Consider the following 18,528-nt stretch of genomic DNA (forward strand, 5'->3'; position numbering starts at 1 on the left):
TTCACATCCAAAGACTTTTAAGTGCTTTAGATCCCGTTTCTTCCCAGTCCATACTTCATAAGGTGTATTGTGTCTCACAGCTTTGGTAGGTGATCTGTTGACACAGCCTCTGCCCAAAAACACAGGTAGCTCAGCATCGCTTAACATACGTCTTGCCTTTTCTACAATGGTTATGTTGGCTCGTTCTGCAACTCCATTCTGAGAGGGACTGTAGCGAATGTTAGTCTGGTGCCTAATACCCATTCCATTTAACTGTTCCTTAAACCGTCCGTTTACATATTCTGATCCATTGTCTGATCTAATAATTTTAATTTTCTTCTGGGTCTGTCTTTCGACCATTTTGCAATAAAAAACAAATACATCATTTACTTGATCCTTGCTATTCATAAAATAAACATACATGTATCTAGAGAAATCATCTACAAATGTCAGGAAATAGAAGCTACCTCCTAAGGATTTTTTTCTCCATAGGTCCACAGAGATTTGAGTGTATGAGTTGCAAGACTTCGTTAGATCTGCTCTAACTCGATTTAAATGGCAATCTAGCCTGCTTCCCTTGCAAACACGCCTCACATTGGACATCATTCATTCCATAATTTTCCATCCCAGTTGCCATATTCTTCAGTAAAGTCATACTTTTCCTATTCAAATGTCCAAGTAAGTCTCCTATGCTACAAGAAACATTTTGCAGCATAAACAGAGTGATTTCCTGTTTCATCAGTATTTTGTGGTGTATTCACTTTGTAAATACCTCTTACATCTACTTGCAGTAGCTACAATATCACCGCAAGAGTCTATCACTTTGGCTCCCTCTATATCGAAGATAACTTTATTACCCTTCTTTACTATTTCGCTTACTGACAACAAATTAGTTGCAATATTCTTTACATAATGTACATCACGAGCAGTAACAAATTCCTTTTTCCCATTCACAAGTAAATTAAGATCCACTTTTCCTGCGAGTTCACACCTTAACTTAGATCCCCAAAGTGTGGAAATTCCAATGTCAGTCCTCGACTGAACATCATATCTAAACCTGACGGAGGTTTGGTAATGTGCACAGATGCTCCTGAATCTATGAACCATTCTGCATGATTGTCACTCGCTTCATTTAAATAGTAAAAAACAGAAAATTCCTTACCTTTGTGGGTAGTCTTCCTCTCAGGACTACTAGAATTAACATGCTTCTTTTATGAAACTTCCTGACAGATTAAAACTGTGTGCCGGACCGAGACTCGAACTCGGGACCTTTGCCTTTCGCGGGCAAGTGCTCTACCAACTGAGCTACCCAAGCACGACTCACTCCCCGTGCTGTGAGGACGGGGCGTGTGTCGTGCTTGGGTAGCTCAGTTGGTAGAGCACTTGCCCGCCAAAGGCAAAGGTCCCGAGTTCGAGTCTCGGTCCGGCACACAGTTTTAATCTGTCAGGAAGTTTCATATCAGCGCACAGTCCGCTGCAGAGTGAAAATCTCATTCTGCATGCTTCTTTTATATTTAACTTTTCGTTACAATGTGAAGCGACATTTCCAATTTTCTGGCATCTGAAACATCTTATTGGCTTACAGTAGAAAGCCGACGCTGTTTCCTTTCCTGAAGCATTATAATCTGGTTCATTCTTCACGTCCTGTAGAATATTTACTTTAACGCTATCCGCTGTAATGGGTATTCCGAACTTACCAAATCCATAATCATTGGCGAATATTTCTCTGGTAGTCCAGCTAACAATAAAGTTCCATCCATTCACCGGCAATTTCAAAACCAATATTCCTCAGACGATTGGAGATTGAAATTATTTTATTCACATATTCATCCACGCTTTTACACTTATTCAGTCTTGTGGTTATCAGCTCACGGAGAAATTCTAATTTTCTGGTTAAACCACCATCTTCAAATGCGTTTTTCCGTTTGTCCCATACCTCTTTTGCTGACGTAGCCTTTTCTATGTGAACATAATTCACTGGATGAATCCAAAGCATTAGTTTTGAGTTCGCCTTCCGATCCTTAGTAGCAAATCTTGATTCCGTAGGTTCCAATTTACCGTCTGCGACGTCCCATAAGTCATCCAAGTGCAAATACGCCAGAACGGCAAATTTCCAAGTCGTGTAATTTTCGCGCTACAAGCCGCTCTGTTTGCGGTACCTGTGTTGTAGTCATTTTACAGCTATTTTTCTTCTTCGTATAGCGTACACAATCCAACTTTATACGAACTTCTGCACACCTTAAAGCTTATTACTTCGCTTTAATGCAGTAACTGGGTCCATAACCTGTTGTAGTTTATGCACATTAACGCATCTAAATGACAAGTAACAACTATTTAAGGGACAAAATAAACTTTTGCTTTATTCGCACAACACATATTAATACGTTTGGCAACGCAAATAGTCCGCACCTCGTGGTCGTGTGGTTGCGTTCTCGCTTTCCGCGCCCGTGTTCCCGGGTTCGATTCCCGGTGGGGTCAGAGATTTTCTCTGCCTCGTGATGACTGGGTGTTGTGTGATGTCCTTACGTTAGTTAGGTTTAAGTAGTTCTAAGTTCTAGGGGACTGATGACCATAGCTGTTAAGTCCCATAGTGCTCACAGCCATTTGAACCATTTTTGAACCAACGCAAATATATTACGTTGCCCATCAAAAAACACGAAACATGTATATTCCACAGAGTCTAATGTACTCTGCACGTCATATCTTGTGCTCCACTACGCAAGCTGGAAGATGTTTGTTCATATATCCCCAACAGTAACCAAACAAGAAAGACCAGAGACCCCTAAATCAAAACACTCTGTAAACGTCCCTGAACAATCTCAGAAATTTTGTCGGTGGAATTTCGGTTCGTTCTGTAAACGGCGGGGTTCTGTCTGTGTTTTCACTCAGATGCCACGGATAACACGAGAACGTACCTGATCACTCACTTCACTTCGGAGCATTCAATCATAGTGCACGCGCCTCAGTACTGCTACCATATGTCTACCATTGCTAAGCTGGAGAGGGTTGTTGACCTACAGAGGAGGATGACCAAAGGCCATCTAGTGTGTAGATTGAGGACCCGATTCGCTTAATGTGTGTCCTTTCGAGAGCGTCATACAGCGTGCCGACGTTCTGTATGCCACCAGCGATAGAATGCCACATACGGCACGTGTCACGCATTGCTAATAGCCGCTGCGTGACATATCATAAAAATTCATTCAGTGAACATAGTTTCGCCGTTCACTCAGGTAATCTCATCAAACATAAATTAGTCACCCCTTCAAAACAGCTCTTTAGATAAAGTGGAATGGGCGGGCGACAGGCAGTCATGTGACACCTCACTGCTAAAGTCCATGGCTGCAGTGAAGTGTGCCAGTCGCTTGTAGGCCTACAAGACCAGCACGGTAGGACAGGTGGCAGAATGGCTGGAAGGAGCCATCGTATCTGGACGGACTCAGTGCCACACCGACATGTAGTTGCCCGATTTGTTGGTGTATGACCACGGACTGTCCAGTGTATGTGCAACATGGCGTAAGAACAGTGGTTATAGAAAGAACCTATCCGGCAGGAACTTGAGACGTGTGTCACGCCTTGTCAGTAACAGTTGGTACCAAATGCGACTGTTGCCGCTGTTAGTGAATTTCAACAAGTTTCCGAGCAGCCATTGCGAAGGGAAATGCATGAAATGGGCATTTGGAAGCGGGTACTTGGGGAAAAAGAGATTGATGACCTTGCAGTGCAGTCCCTTTCACTGGAAACCAACGAAATAACTTCGGAAAATGCATTTCCCACTGCGGCACATAAAGCTGCGTCTAACTGATCAAACAGCTCAGAAGTTGAACAACTGGTAGAGGAATGCAGAGAGGTCCGATCAATTGTGATTTTGCCCCTTCTGAAATGAAGCAAACTGTCGTGTCACCGGCGGCCGAATGAGGATGATCTATTATTTTCAAAAAAGAAAGTGTTCTCTATTTTGTGTGGTGCTCTGTAGTGGTAATTGAAAAGTAAATTCTGATAGGAGAAAATTAACTGGAGTGCCGTTAATTAAAAGAAGTAGCCAAGTAAAAAAAAGGAAAAAAGGTAATTTTAAATTATCACACGTCACAGGTAAATTTACCAATAAGAGAGAGAAAATAAATATTTCAAGATAGTGTCTATTCTGCTTTGATACCGTGGGATGGACTGACGGCGTACATCGTTTGTTGGTCGTATGCCGATCATTAATATTACGTGATATGCACAGAAGCGCTGCCTGGAAACTGCCTTTACAGATCGGCTTAACATATCTCAGGGACGCACGAGTGGCTGCTACAAATTCGAATATGAATGATGTTCGGCAGCGGCCAGTGAACGATATGTCGGCAGTCTTGCAGTTCTCCTAGCTGAAACATAGAAAATTTGGCAAGCAAGGTTAATGTTCTTTAAATCAAACATAGGTAAACAATAACGATTATTCATCTATTGACGAAACTTTTACACAGATAAATGCTTTACACACCTTGAAAATATCTTTGAAGTACAGATTCATTCGAGAGAGCGATCATTAACAGAGAGAGATATCGATAAAGAGAGATTCGAGAGAGACAGAGACAGACGCCGCTCGTGTTTATATGCGAGTAGTCAACTGAAGGCAACTTGACTGTCATCTTTCTTCAGTGTCTTCCTGTTCTGGAAGCCTCTTCAGTGGAAGAATGTTCGAGAGACTTCGCTGTGCTGATTTCCGGCTCGGCTGATCGCATGAAACTTTATTGTTGACGCTGCTTGCGCTGCGTCTGATGCATTATTTGCCAATTAAAAAACACAATTGCTAATTTTAACATCTGTATGCTCTCTCACGCCTTGCCAGTAACAGTTGGTATCAAGTGCGACTGTTGCTACTGTTAGTTAATTTCAACAAGTTTACGAGCAATCACTGCGAAGGGAACTGCATGCAATGGACATTTAGAAGCGAGTAGCTTGGGAAAAAGGGACTGGTGACCTTGCAATTCAGCGCCTTTCACTCCAAACCAACCAACCAGCCAACTAACTTTGGAAAAACGCATTTCCCACAGCGACACATGAAGATGCACCTATTCAACTGATGTAATAACTCAGAACTTGGACAACTGGTAGGAGAATGCAGAGAGGTCCGATGAACTGTGATTTTGCCTCTTCTGAAATGAAGCAAGCTGTCTTGTCAACGGCGGCTGAAAGAGGTGTTTAATCCGCCATGAGTGGCCGGTGTAGTTCATACCAGAAGTTGTACCGCGATATTTTTAGGGTGTTTGTCGTACCATGACCTGGGCCCATTCATTCATGTTACCATGAATAATAACCAGGAAGTTTATGTGTTCTTGGTGACAAAGTGAATCCCTTTCCTCTACTTCTTTATGATGATTTTGTTGTGGAAGCTTCCGTCTTCCAAGATGACAACAACAGTATTCCTAGGACTGTACACGTATGTTTCTTGTTTGATGAGAAAGCAGGCCATGTATCGCAACACTGCTGACTCGCTAAATCGCCCATATTAAATAACTGAACCATTAATAATAGAGGGTGAAACGTAGCAATCGACGTGCTCACAATTTGGTAGCTCTAAGAGGTCTAACTATCAATGATAGGTTTCAGCTAGATACGACATGTATGAAGAGACTTCTGGACTCTCTTAGCCGCCGAATCGAGGTCATTATCAAAGCTCGAGCGCAACCTCTCCTGGGAGTGACTAATGTTTTAGCCAGTGCGCTTATCAGAGCTGTAGCCTACCGCATCTACCAGGCTTGCAGCGCGTCGCGTGAGATTAACCCTGATGCTAGCGTGTCGTGGAGCCCCACGCACTATTTATTGGTTTGCCGCCGGAGTAGCGGGCAGAGGTGGCTCGTGGTGTGTGTGTCAGCGGGCTGTGATTGTCGTTCAGATATAACGGGGCGCTCAGCCGTGGGCCGCCAGTGCGTCTCCAGACCCCGCAGTGCAGCTATGCCCAGACGAGGAGCACCACTCGCCTACCGCGCATGCGCAGTCGCCATCCTGGTTGCTTTCGCGGCAACAGCAAGTGCCCGTGAGTACACTACCGTAATCTAGTTCACAGTGCCCCCGCCCTCGTTTTCAGCTCGAAACTACGCCGCCCTTTACTGATGCCCAGTGTAATCTAAAAGCAATTTTTAAAATGCTTCATGAAATTCTAATTTCATTTTAGCAAATCTTAGACAAGAATGTGGGAACTGTGACAAAATTTTCCAAGTTTCTGATATAGTGTCCAAGGTCTAGCAGCTGAAACCAATGTGTGTGTTATAATACCTATGACTACGACATGTACGATGCTTGAAATTTACACACTACAACCAATTAACTGTGAGGACAGCATGATTCAGACAATATAATAATCATCTTCCTAAAATTATCTTAATATGACGTAGGGCCTAAGAGTTCATAGGAAATAGCTACACAGTGCCGCTGTGGTTGGTTCTCTCGAGTTATCCCCCAAATTTAATAGCCAGGTCATCGTAAAACTTTGCTGTAGTGTTGTACATTTCTTTACGAAAACTTTTTGTTTTCCAAGATCGCAACTGAAGCTAGACGCTTTGCCACTATCAAGTTTACAATTTCAAATTGCAAGATAAATTCTAGTAAAATTTATGGAAAGAATCCACAGTAATCAGTAAAAAAGTATGTACACAAAGTTTTTAAGCTAACACGTACTTCAAAAATTGTAGTTACAAAATGTATGCATTAGATACGTCATGCCACAATATATTATGCAGTATGACATATCAACATATTGATATGATGTGTGAACGTGACGAGCCATTTGTCTGCTGACAATATCGGATGAAGCTATCCAGCTAAAGTCAAAAGCAGATCGAACGATATCGTGTAAACGACCTTTGATTCACTGGATGTGCCATCAGGTTGCAGTTAAGTAAAAATACTATACTTTTACAGAAAAATAAAAAATGTGCAGTAGTCAGAAATAGATGTAGGGGATATTACAATGTTTTATACCTGAAATATGAAAATTGTACAATTAGAGCCAATGGATGTTGTGAGTGATAAGCATTGACATTGAAACAGTGCAGTGCATCGGACTACACGTAACTGTCAGACACCACGTGAAACAGTAAAATGTTTGAAAATATAAAACTGAAATACAATGCACCTTTACAAATTTCAATTGTAGTTTATCATGTGTGGTCGCTATACATGCAGCAGATCGTCGGCGTAGTGATGGTACAAATTATGTAACAGAAGATAATTTTGATTAACGTTCAGGGTACCTATAAGCATATTCCGTTATTGGCTACTCTTAAATGTATGTCAGTGCTACATTTTCAATAGTAGCACTAATATAATTAAGCAGACCACACATAATATGCTTTGATAGGAAGCTTACTAAGCAGACATAGGACTACGTAGCATATACTTCATAAGAAAACTCAAATGTGATATTCAGCTTCAAGACAGGACTCTAAAATGTGCTACATTTTTACTAAAAAGCAGGAGATTGGAATAGTACTTAATATTCATATTATATAGCCTTTTCAGGTTTTTCAGACAAGACTTTATGTGCTTTTCTCAGAAAAACTGTTTTCACTTTCTGTCAGAATTACGTTGACTTGTACTTTTTGTACATCCTAAATTTTGTCTGTAATGTATGGCATTCCCTATGTTCCTACCATTTTCTTATGGGATTGTTATTGAATTCTATAGTCAACACGTGGTTGACATTATGTTCTACATCCAACATAACAATGTATTAGTTAACTGTAACATTTCTTTTGCCAAAATAAGTTATAATCGTGTCGTTTTATAATTGGAAATGCTATATTATTACATTTATAAAATATTGCACCTAGAAATTGTGGCTGCCATATTGTTACATAAGTACATACATCCTACGTGTAACATGATACAGAGCTGCACTGCCTACATATTTTTCATTTACGTTGGTTGTATGAAAGCTAGTACTTACAGTTCTCTTTACCTAAAATGGTTCAAATGGCTCTGAGCACTATGGGACTTAACTTCTGAGGTCATCAGTCCCCTAGAACTTAGAACTACTTAAACCTAACTAACCTAAGGACATCACACACATCCATGCCCGAGGCAGGATTCGAACCTGCGACCGTAGCGGTCGTGCGGTTCCAGACTGTAGCGCCTAGCACCACTCGGCCACTCTGGCCGGCTCTCTTTACGTAGTCATTGTGCATCACTCTATGTGATTATGGTACGTGTGCCTTCATACTTATTTCTTTAGCTATTTTTATAACATTTGTAACCACCTTGGACATATTTATAACTGTACTTCTGTACTAGTGCCTTCACACTTACTTGTTTAGTTATTTTGATAACATTTCTAATTGTCTTGGACATATTTATCACGTTACGATCGTAGCTTTCAGTTTCGTATTTTTGGCTGTTATTTCGAATGAAACACTTGCATGCATGTAAGTGAAGCCAATAACCGAATGTGATTTCCGGTACCCTGAACATCACGAGTATTAGTTTCTGTTACGCAGTTTGTACCGTTTCTATGTCGATCGTCCGCTCCTTGCCTAGCGACCGTCCATGATAAACTACAACTGAAATTTATAAAGTTGCATTGTACGATTAGTTCAGTTTAATGTTTTCAGGCATTCTACTGTTTTACGTAGTATCTGCCATTTACGTGTAGTCCGATGCATCGCGCTATTTTTACGTCAATCTTTATCACCTACGCCATCCATTGGCTCTTTCTATCTGTACAGCTTTCATAGTTTACGTATAAAGCATTGCAATTACTCTACATCCGTTATTAAGTGCTGCAACTTTTTTTATCATTCTGTAAAAGTACTGCGTGCTCACTCAACAGCCACCTGATGGCGGCTTCAGTGAATCAAAAGTGGTGCTACGCAATATCGGCCAGTCTGCTTATTGCTGTCAAGTGGATACCTTTATCCAATCCTGCCACCAGGCAAGATGGTGCTTTATGTTGCCGGGTCATATCTTTGTGGTGTTTCTGTTACACTGCACAATGAAGTGCTGCATAGCGTGTCTCATTCGAACATTTCGTAACTACAACTTTTAAAGTACGTGCTGTTCTAATACTCTTTCCGTACATAATTTTTTACTAATGGCTGTGGAATATGTTCATTAATTTTATTTGAATTTCCCTTACAGTTACGAATTGTAAACAGGAACGCGACAAAGAGTCTTACTTAAGTAGTCGATGTAGACACTGCTTTATGCTATGTCGTATATGCTCCTGCAATAATTATTAAACGATTAATTTCGTCTATTTTTTGTATAACGAATATTGGGCAATACATTCTGTATAATTGCGGACCTGGAAATGGCTGTTTCACTGGTCTAAACTAGTTATCGATGTATCCTTCTTTCCTATCTTAGCAAATGAAAAGTTTCCTAAACAAGACTACAGGAGTGTAATTAAAGATTGCCTCCAATCTTTAAGTATAGTGCTGTAGTCTTCTGCAGGAAACGGTTTGTTTGCCAAGATCGGAGAGAAGGATACATCGATTACTGGTTTCGATCAGTGAAATAGCCATTCCCTGATCTGAAATTATACAGAAAGGTATCAGGTAATAACAATCTTGATCATTCTACGTTAAGTTTCTTACTCGAAGTCCTTTGCAATGAATAATGAAAGCGTTGTGCGTGTTAGACATAATGCAATTTGAGCCAAAGAAAGGCGCGAACTTTCTTTGTGCAATGTTCAGTTCGAATGTAAACGGATGAAATACCAACAAATAGTTACTGTTAGTTTACCGAATGAACAAAGAAAGAAGGGGGAAAATGAAGTTGTTCGTGCATAAATTAAATTATCAGTCATCCACAGAGTTATCGATGCCTTTAGTCAATAAATAAGTTCTGCAGCAGTACTTACAAATGCGTTTATCAATGTAGAGGGTGAAAGTTTGTGGCAGAAGGAATTATGTAACAGGGAGCAGTAGGGTACAGATAAAAATTCGTTGTGCATAGGAGAAGCAAGAAAAGATGCAGTTTATCGGAAATGCATCTCTTGCCTCTAGTCGGTTTGAATGATGGCTGCCTGCCAGACTAATGATCGTAGGGACACTCGTGGAATCATTTACGTTTTACCCTTTATTAGGCTGATACTGAAATACAATGAAAGGAGAAGACCACATATGCTGCCACGTGAAAGCTGAAAGATGATGACTTTGGCAAATCAACCAAAGTGCACAAATAATTTCAAAAATGTTCCTAAATATTGCCAACCCAAAATCCCATGCGAAAACTACCAATTCCTAATTCAAAAAGCTGGAATTAGTTCTCGTCTATTAATGTGAAGTCTCTTTAAGTGTGACATTATTTCACAAAATGTTGTTCAGTATCGAAAAATCTTTCCTGTTGGTTATGAAAGAGGAAAATGGTGACGGAGCGATGTTCTTATACTATCCGAACGTATTAATGGTGCTGTCGCGGAGACATCGGGCAATTTGCGTTTCGTGAAACATCCAGACAAAAGCTTGATGAGTTTTTAGCATGATGTATTCATTACTTCTGCTACCTTTTCCATCTAGTGTGCGATGTGATAGCGCTTGACAGTTCAGAAACGAGTGCCAAGTTCTGAGTTATGATGAAGCAGGTTGTCTAACTAATCAAAATAACCACAGATGTGTAATTGACGCAACAATGTTTGAACCCCACGTATGATCTTTAAATGTGTCCGTGGGATTCCCCATCTGATTTTTCAGAACTGCGTTTGAGCCTCATACAGGATATGTAAGAAGCCCTTAGAAATACTTACTTTTTGTTTCAATCTAAGGCACCTGTTTGGTGGGTAGCGGACTGGAAAATCACGTAATGCTATTTTCTGCTAAGTAACTTTTTCGCGGTATCTTGAACCTTCGAATGAAGTGAAAGCAACAACGTATTAGAAATTTATATAATTTCAGTGTGTTGGTTCGTCGGCGCCAGCAATTAAATCAGCAAGTGCTCGTAAAGCGGAGTGCAGAGTGTTGGGTCAGAACGTGCTGGAGACAGTAGTGCGCATTACCAGAGCTAACGAGAGACGTCAGTGCATGCATAACAGTTTTATCCGCGGCCGGATATGGAAAGTAGTTTCCAGTAAACGTTTACGGGACAGGCGACAAAACGATGTGCTGTTCTCAATTGCTCTGCTACGCAGTCTCTGAATGCAGTGTTCATACGATGTGTATAAATGTTCTGATAAATCGACCAGAACGTTAGTGTGCCCCAAGGCTCCGTCCTCTCCCCCATTCTGTACCTTTTGTACACGGCGGACATGCTGCCGCCGTCAGCCCCCGTCCACCTTCTCCAGTTTGCCGATGACACCGCCTTCCTTGCCCTTGCCCCCACCCTACAGCGCTCCCAACACCTTCTCCAATCCCATCTTCACCGGTACACCGCTTGGTGCAACCAGTGGTTGCTCAAGGTCAATCCCTCCAAAACCCAGGCGATCATTGTAGGCAAAACCACCCCTTCCTTCCGCCTCCTTGATTTCTATCTCACCATCTATGGCTGTCCTATCGCCCTCACTCCCACCCTTAAGTACCTTGGCGTCACCCTCGACCGTCGCCTCTCCTGGACTCCCCACCTCCGGACAATCCAAGCCAAGGCACGCTCCCGTCTCAGTCTTCTCAAGCTCCTCTCTGGCCGTACGTGGGGTCTGGACCCCTCCACCATCCTCCACACCTATAAGTCCCTCATCCGCCCTATCCTTTGTTATGCCCATCCGGCTTGGATCTCCGCCCCCCCTACCTTTTATAAATCCCTCCAAATCCCTTTACATCATGCTCTCCGCCTCACCTATCGCATCCGTCTCCCCTCCCCCACGCGGATCCTGTACAATCTCATCCCCTTCCCCCACCTCCTCCTTTTCCTTGAAAGGATGCGGATCCTGTACACCTCCCGCAAACTCGATCCTCCTCACCCGCTCGTCTCCCCGATCCTCTCCCACCCCCGCCCACTGCCGCGCCTGTATTCGCACGTCCCACCCGGTCTCCATCTCTCCACCCTCCTTACCCTCTCCCAAGGTGGCTTCTGCCAGCTCCCCCTCCCTGATGATGTCCTCCTCCCCTCCATCTACCCCTCCTATCAACTTTGACCCTGACCCACCCCCCACTTCCGGTCTCCTTTCCTTTAGGCACCCTACCTCCCTTCTCTTCCCTTCCCTTCTCTTTCCTTTTCCCACGTCCCCTCCCTCCACCCCTCTTCCCCCGGGCTTCCCCTCCCCTTTCCTCCCTCCCCCAATTCTCCCCTGCCCGTGGCATCTCTGCTCTCCCCTCTCGCTATCCCACTCCCCTTCCTCCTCCTCCTCTCTTGGCAGGTCCCCGGACTCGCACACGCATAGTGAACAGTCGTGCGCCGGAGTTCATCGACATCAGTATTTCGTGTGTGTGCTTCGTTTTGTGTTTCGTGCAGTTACGACTCCACTGTTCACCTGTGCCATCGCCGTTCTCCGTGTTTTGTGCGCCGTGCCCACAAGTGTTAGTGTTTTTATCGTCCAACGTGAACGGCTTCATGTTTATTGTTTTTTTTTGTATCTCCATTTTTTGCCCGCCGTTTTTTGTATTGTCTGTATCACCTCTGTCATGTTATTGTTCCACTTAAGGCTGAAGAGCAGCGTAATGTGCTGCTGCCAGCCCGCCTGTATAGGTGATTAAAATTACAATAAAGGAAAAAAAAAAGACCAGAACGTATTTAACGGGTTAAGATCGTTACAGGCGACATAAAAAGACAGTGGGAGATTGTTCGTAATGATGTCACATGCATTCATTTCGCTGTAAGTTCCTACTGCCGTTATATTACTATACAGTAAAGAATAGGCAAAAGTAATTTGTTCTTAAATACGTATCAGGATCAAGACGAAATCGGGAAAATTGGCCTTGAAAGGACATGCCACTAGTCCCACGTTTAAACTGCCTTGGGCTCGCAGCCTGCAGTGGTACGTCACACCAGTATGTTCCTTTACGTCAAAGTAAGACCACATATTACAGAGAGTGAGATTTGGGCGACTCGCCAGGACTATTTATTTCCAGTTTTCCTATCAGAATTTAATATCTTTGCTTATTGATGTGCAAAGTCTTGCTTATGGCAGCTTCATTTCCTCCTGTAATTGCTAAGCGTTTCTTTTTTCACTTCAGTTTGTCACCGTGTGTGTTAAGATGCGAACGAATTATATATTCTAGTTCTAACATGCTGAAAGTCTTCATGTATATTTAGATGTTGAAAGGCATTTCAAAAGATAGTGATTGAGTTCGTGCGAGAATGGGAAATGCCGAAGACATACATTATAGTAGGCCTACGTTAGCATATGTTTACCCAGTAACTAATAACACACAAATTAGAGCAACCATGTTAAAATGTTAATTTTTATGAAATGATAATTAAATTGACACCCTAGCTGCAAACAGGCGTTCATGTACTTCATTGGGGACATGTTGAAATGTGTGCCCCGACCGGGACTCGAACCCAGGATCTCCTGTTTACATGGCAGACGCTCTATCCATCTGAGCCACCGCGGGCACAGAGGATAGTGCGTCTGCAGGGACTTATCCCTTGCACGCTCCCCGTGAGATCCACATTCCCAACATGTCCACACCACTACATTCGTAGTGCGCCTAATAGTTGTTTTGCCCATCATACTCATTACTCGTGGCAGATTAATCTACCAAGTCCCGTACGAGTTCGGGCATAGCGTGTGCGTTCGCACAAGAAGGTCAATGTCCGGGAAGCCATATTTTAACTATATATGACGGTAGTATCTGTTCCCGAAAGAACAGTTACCGTGGATGACCATGCAGCTTTGCTAGAAATGAAATGATAATTAAATGGACACCCTAGCTGCAAACAGGCGTTCATGTACTTCATTGGGGACATGTTGAAAATGTGTGCCTCGACCGGGACTCGATCCCGGGATCTCCTGCTTACATGGCAGACGCTCTATCCTTCTGAGCCACCGCGGGCACAGAGGATAGTGCGTCTGCAGGGACTTATCCCTTGCACGCTCCCCGTGAGATCCACATTCCCAACATGTCCACACCACTACATTCGTATTGCGCCTAATAGTTGTTTTGCCCATCATACTCATTACTCGTGGCAGATTAATCTACCAAGTCCCGTACGAGTTCGGGCATAGCGTGTGCGTTCGCACAAGAAGTCCCGGTCGGGGCACACATTTTCAACGTGTCCCCAATGAAGTACATGAACGCCTGTTTGCAGCTAGGGTATCCATTTAATTATCATTTAATTTCTAGCAAAGCTGCATGGTCATCCACGGTAACTGTTCTTTCGGGAACAGATACTACCGTCATATATAGTTAAAATATGGCTTCCCGGCCATTGACCTTCTTGTGCGAACGCACACGCTATGCCCGAACTCGTGCGGGACTTGGTAGATTAATCTGCCACGAGTAATGAGTGTGATGGGCAAAACATCTATTAGGCGCACTACGAATGTAGTGGTGTGGACATGTTGGGAATGTGGATCTCACGGGGAGCGTGCAAGGGATAAGTCCCTGCAGACGCACTATCCTCTGTGCCCGCGGTGGCTCAGATGGATATAGCGTCTGCCATGTAAGCAGGAGATCCTGGGTTCGAGTCCCGGTCGGGGCACACATTTTCAACGTGTCCCCAATGAAGTACATGAACGCCTGTTTGCAGCTAGGGTGTCCATTTAATTATCATTTCATTTCTAGCAAAGCTGCATGGTCATCCACGGTAACTGTTCTTTCGGGAACAGATACTACCGTCATATATAGTTAATTTTTATAACAATATAGAGTGTCTGTCAGTGCATCCTTGTCCATCAATATCTGTGAAATTATTTTAAGTTATTGTAGTATTTTTGTGTGGTACTTCAAGAAAATGTATCAGCAGGGCTGCAACGATGCTTTTGCGTAGGTTTCCGCAATTTTTTCGAATCTTAGTTGACACGAGTTACTTTGTCTGTCCATCTTACGTTTGTACCATGTACAAGAGATCTGTCCAGAAACTACGTAGTTTACATTTCTGTTTCCGAAACTACTGGGCCAAGCACCTAGAGTAACATCAACGTTGTTAATTCTCTGGACGCAAAAGGACGATTGAGATTTTTTTTGTTTTGTTTTTTGTCGCTTGATGCTTGTTTAGAGGTGAATTGTTGTTGTTGTGGTCTTCAGTCCTGAGACTGGTTTGATGCATCTCTCCATGCTACTCTATCCTCTGCAAGCTTCTTGATCTCCCAGTACTTACTGCAACCTACATCCTTCTGAATCTGCTTAGTGTGTTCATCTCTTGGTCTCCCTCTACGATTTTTACCCTCCACGCTGCCCTCCAATGCTAAATTTGTGATCCCTTGATGCCTCAGAACATGTCCTACCAACCGATCCCTTCTTCTTGTCAAGTTGTGCACAAACTCTTCTTCTCCCCAATTCTATTCAATACCTCCTCATTAGTTATGTGATCTACCCATCTAATCTTCAGCATTCTTCTGTAGCACTACATTTCGAAAGCTTCTATTCTCTTCTTGTCCAAACTATTCATCGTCCATTTTTCACTTCCATACATGGCTATACTCCATACAAATACTTTCAGATACGACTTCCTGACACTTAAATCTATACTCGATGTTAACAAATTTCTCTTCTTCAGAAACGCTTTCCTTGCCATTGCCAGTCTACATGTTACATCCTCTCTACTTCGACCATCATCAGTTATTTTGCTCCCCAAATAGCAAAACTCCTTTACTACTTTAAGTGCCTCATTTCCTAATCTAATTCCCTCAGCATCACCCGACTTATTCGATTACATTCCATTATCGTTGTTTTGCTTTTGTTGATGTTCATCTTATATCCTCCTTTCAAGACACTGTCCATTCCGTTCAACTGCTCTTCCAAGTCGTTTGCTGTCTCTGACAGAATTACAATGTCATCGACGAACCTCAAAGTTTTTATTTCTTCTCTATGGATTTTAATTCCTACTCCGAATTTTTCTTTTGTTCCCTTTACTACCTGCTCAATATACGGATTGAATAACATCGGGGAGAGGCTACAACCCTGTCTCACTCCCTTCCCAACCACTGCTTCCCTTTCATGTCCCTCGATTCTTATAACTGCTTATAGAGGTGAAAAAAAAATTAAAATTTGAGGAAATTGTTGCACATGGAGTTATGCTGTGGTATACAAATAGTTACATCATTGACACCTATAGAGGTAGCGGAATGGTTAGCACACTAGACTCGCATTCGGGAAAACGATGATTCAAACCCGCGAGCGGCCATGCGGATTTAGGTTTTCCGTGATTTCCTTAAATCGCTTCAGGCATATACCAGGATGGTTACTTCCACATCCTTCTCTAATCCGATGGGACCGATGACCTCGCCGTTTGGTCCTCAAACCAACCGACCACCTTGAATCAGAAACGAAATTCGGCTTCCTGTTAGTATTTGTAAACAATACTGCAATCGCAAGAAATTCGGAAAAGACTGAAGACGATTATCATACGGAGCTCGATACTGATAGCCGACAATCGCACGGAAGGTGAACGATACTGTGGAAAGTAGTAGTATAAGATAAAAATACGGGGAGGCGTCCACAAACGACAACAAATGCCTGCTGAAATAAAGGCGGTAACCAACAGGGACACCACGAATACCATCTCGAAATGGATTCAACGCAATAAATTATGACCCACTTTAAACTGTAGGTCTGATTTACCTGGTAGGATTACTGGTATCAGAGGAATACTAAGTATAAAATATTCTGTTGTCAACTATTTCGAGTCCTCTAGATTCGTTAGATTCGTACAACATTTAGTAGAAATTAGAAGACAAGTGGGTGTGAAGAAAGTGACATGGCAACAAACAAGGTATGTTCTATACTAGAATAATCGCCTTGATATCAGAAAGCGGGCGAAGTGGCGCAGTGGTTAGCACACTGGACTCCCATTCGGGAGGACGTCCGTTGTAACCCACGCCCGATCATCCTAATTTAGGTTTTCCGTGATTTCCCTAAATCGCTTCAGGTAAATGCCGGGAGCGTTTCTTTGACAGTACGCGGCCGTTTCCCTTCTCCGTCCTTCCCTAATCCGAGTTTTCGCTCCGTGTCTAATGACTTCGTTGTCGACAGGACATTAAACACCAGTCTCCTTCTCTCCCTCCATATCATTGACCTAAGAGGGAATACAGTGGAAAGCAAAGCAGACATGATGATTTTACCGCTGAGACAGGAGAAAGAAACAACAGACAGAATAAGAAAAATTTATACGAAATGAAAATAGGACAGCAGCGAACTGCATTATCTGACACACCTTTCACTTTTTTTTCACGTTAAAAGTTTAGCCTTCTGAACGTTATTGCTTCAATCAAATTCCAACGCTTATTGTACAGACGTAAAGTCTTTAAATCAAGGTTCGAATCTAAAGAATATAAATTAATTATTCTGCAGCAGCATACACACCTAGCCTCACAGAGTAAAAGGCACACCGGCAACGCTCAGCAGTGTCCGAGGCGCGACTGGAGCTCGGTACTTCTCCCTTGACGTTTCATTACCCGAGATATTTTGCTTCTCGTTTTCCGTTCGGAGCTGTGACATTTTTAGTGTTCACAGACCGTGTTCATCGCCTACCCTTACGTCCCTCGCTCCTATATCCAGGATGTGAGTCTCTCTCAAGGGAGTCACGTCATCTCATAGCCCGCTGACAAGAACAGTTCGAAATAACGCTAACCTTGAAACAGTAGCAGCAGTGGTAACATATGTTAATGGATGGATAAACATATCTAAAAGTGTAACATTTAGTTACGACTAACATATGTATTGTCTGCTAGTGTAGCTGAACGCATTCGTCGTAAACTTCCTTGCTTTGGGAGCCAAAACAAAATGACCTCTTTTCTTTCAAAGCGTGACACACATGACACAGACCCTGCTGGGCAGACACGGGGTTTCTCCCGCCAGAGATCCTGGTTGCGATGAAAGACTCATTGTTGCGTAGCTGAATGTCTAGGTTGGGTTCGTCCGCCATACTACTGCACTTTGTCATATTTGAAAGAAATTCATCGTCAAACTGAAACTACAACACAAATCCGTATAGTATTTTGGAGCATGTTATGTACAATTATCGTGCTTGGTCGCGAAAAATGCAAGGGGTCCACTACGTAATTTTTACCGAGAGATAAGCTTTATGTAGCTTTGATATCATCTTTCAAAGTGATTGCTTTATTGTTTTCCTTGCCGTGCACGGAGTAAAATTGGAAGGAGCTGCGTGTTTAATATAACAGTTTGGAAACATGCATTTTTTTGTATGGGATTGTCTCCGTTTATCCTCGAAACGGTCGCGATGTAAGGTATACTTTACGAAAAATGGGAAAAACCTCTAGTGATGATACAACTCTACAGAAAACAGCAACCAGTAACCTTATTATGCTTGAAATGCTTACTTATCCAGCAGACGAGATAATCTGCTGAGGCTATGTACCTTTGAAAGCTAGTTAATTGATATATACACTCATGTTCAGAAAAAAACAGTCCTTCAACGACTGGAGATGGGACGTTCACATTCAGAGGATATGTAGATTAGTGTGAGCTACAGAAATGATTAGCATTTCAGTCACCTCGGTTCAGAATGTGTCCTATT

The 18,528-nt window shown here is 42.6% G+C and overlaps 1 protein-coding gene and 1 non-coding gene across 2 annotated transcripts in view; both read left to right on the plus strand.

Moving 5' to 3' along the window:
- The window catches only part of LOC126262980 (serine protease easter-like), a 384,563-nt gene that overhangs the window by 147,980 nt on the left and 218,055 nt on the right, over positions 1-18,528 (plus strand). The window lies entirely within an intron of this gene.
- On the plus strand, positions 1,335-1,409 carry Trnaw-cca (transfer RNA tryptophan (anticodon CCA)). Its single transcript has one exon. It is a non-coding gene; the product is annotated as a tRNA-Trp (tRNA).

The sequence above is a fragment of the Schistocerca nitens genome, chromosome 1, assembly GCF_023898315.1.
Source record: "Schistocerca nitens isolate TAMUIC-IGC-003100 chromosome 1, iqSchNite1.1, whole genome shotgun sequence".
NCBI lineage: Eukaryota > Metazoa > Arthropoda > Insecta > Orthoptera > Acrididae > Schistocerca > Schistocerca nitens.